General features: G+C 37.3%; 1 non-coding gene across 1 annotated transcript; it reads right to left on the bottom strand.

Moving 5' to 3' along the window:
• Nucleotides 1-260: 260 nt before the first annotated feature.
• On the bottom strand, nucleotides 261-367 carry LOC122220799. The gene has a single exon (XR_006202981.1). It is a non-coding gene; the product is annotated as a U6 spliceosomal RNA (small nuclear RNA).
• Between the last annotated feature and the right edge of the window lie 1,866 nt (nucleotides 368-2,233).

Raw genomic sequence — 2,233 nt, 5'->3', positions numbered from 1 at the left:
TAAACATAGAGACTTTCCATACCATATCAATGGGTTGGAACATTTAACACAGTTAAGATGCCAAGTCTTCCCCAAATTGATTCACAGGTTTAATCCAATTCCTATAAAAATTCTGGCAAGATTTTTTTTTTTTTTGTAGATACAAACAAAATCATTCTAAAATTTATATGGAAAGGCAAAGGAAAAGAAGAGCCAAAAAAAAAATTTTTTTTTTACCAGTTTTCAACAAGCATTCAAGTCTTTATTTCAGATAGCCATTTAAAAACACAGACAGCTTCACGAATCTGCATGTCACCCCTGTGCAGTGGCCATGCTAATCTTCTCTGTATCATTCCAATTTTAGTATGTGTGCTGCCAAAGTGAGCATGAGCCAAAACAATTCTGACCAAAAATCATGTGAGAGCAATCACTCCAGATGATTTCAAGACTGATTATATGGCCACAGTAATAAAGACTATGTGTTATTGGTGGAACGACTGAGACAAATTAATGGAATAGAGAACTCAGGACCAGCCCACACAAGTATGGCCAACAGATCTGTGACAAAACTGCAAAAGAATGGAGGAAATACAGTATTTTCAAAATAATGCTGCTGAAATAATATCTACAGACAAAAAATTAAATCTTGACCTAAACCTCACACCTCATACAAAAATTAACTCAAAATACATCAGAAATTAAAACATAAACTATAAAACTTGTAAAAAAAAAAATAATATAGGAGAAAATCTTCAGGACCAAGGTCTTGGGAAAGACTCCTTCAACATTACACCAATACCATGAAAAGGCAGGGGGTGAGAGGGTGAGGGGAACCCAATTAAGTTGGAATTCATCAAAATCAAAAACTGTTAGGGCACCTGGGTGGCTCAGTCAGTTAAGAATCTGACTTTTGATTTTAGCTCAGGTCATGATCTCACAGGTCCGTGAGAATAAGCCCAGCATTGGGCTCTGCTAGGTTTATTCCACAAAGAGCTTGCTTGGGATTCTCTCTCTCCTTCTCTCTCTGCCCCTCCCCGGTTCAAACTCTCAAAATAAATGGATAAACATTAAAAAAAAAAAAAAAAAAAAAAAAAAAAAAAAAAGCTGTTGATCTATAAAAGACCCTGTTAAGAGGGTAAAAAGCAACAGAAAATATTGCAAACCACATATCTGACAAATGACCTATACCTACAAAAAGTTCTCTCAGAATTCAATGTTGAAAACAAAATCCAAGTAGAAAGTAGCCAAAAGAAATGAAGAAACATTTTACCAAAGAAAAAAAATGGATGAGAAATAAACATATGAAAATATGTGCAATATCATTAGCCATTAGGGAAATGGAAAAAACCATGAGACACACTCCCATCAAAACAACTTAAAATAAAAAATAACAATACAAATATTTATGAGAATGTGAAGAAACTGGACCTCTCATAAACTGATGAGAATATAAAATGGTACAGCCATTCTGGAAAATAGTTTGGCCATTTCTTTTTTAAAAAATAAACGTACCATTCAACCTAGCAATCACACTCCTGGGCATTTATCCCAAAGAAATGAAAACTTCTATCTGTATAAAAACTTGTACACATTGGTTCATAGCAGCTTTACTTGTAATAGCCAAAACCTGGAAGTAATCAAAATGCCCTACAATGGGTGAATAGCTGCACAAACTGTGGTACATAAATACCATAGAATATGACTAAGTAGGGGCGCCTGGGTGGCGCAGTCGGTTAAGCGTCCGACTTCAGCCAGGTCACAATCTCGCGGTCCGTGAGTTCGAGCCCCGCGTCAGGCTCTGGGCTGATGGCTCGGAGCCTGGAGCCTGTTTCCGATTCTGTGTCTCCCTCTCTCTCTGCCCCTCCCCCGTTCATGCTCTGTCTCTCTCTGTCCCAAAAATAAATAAAAAACGTTGAAAAAAAAAAAGTTAAAAAAAAAAAAAAAGAATATGACTAAATAACGAAAATGAACTGATATATGCAGCAACTTGAATGGATCTCAAGGAAGTTATGCTGAGTGAAAAAAATAAATAAATACCCAAAAGTCATAGCCTGCATGATTCCATCAAAATGACAAAATTATAGAAACAGAGAAGAGATTGGTGACTGTCAGGGCTTAGGGACTGGAGGGGAGGAGTGTCCATAGAAGGCTAGGCGTAAGTATAAAAGGACATCATGGGGGTGCCTGGGTGGCTCAGTCGGTTGAGCATCTGTGACTGCGGCTCAGGTCATGATCTCACTTTTGTGGGTTCAAG

The sequence above is a fragment of the Panthera leo genome, chromosome B2 (genome assembly GCF_018350215.1).
Source record: "Panthera leo isolate Ple1 chromosome B2, P.leo_Ple1_pat1.1, whole genome shotgun sequence".
NCBI classification, from domain to species: Eukaryota; Metazoa; Chordata; class Mammalia; order Carnivora; family Felidae; genus Panthera; species Panthera leo.
This window is presented reverse-complemented; position numbering and strand designations above follow the sequence as displayed.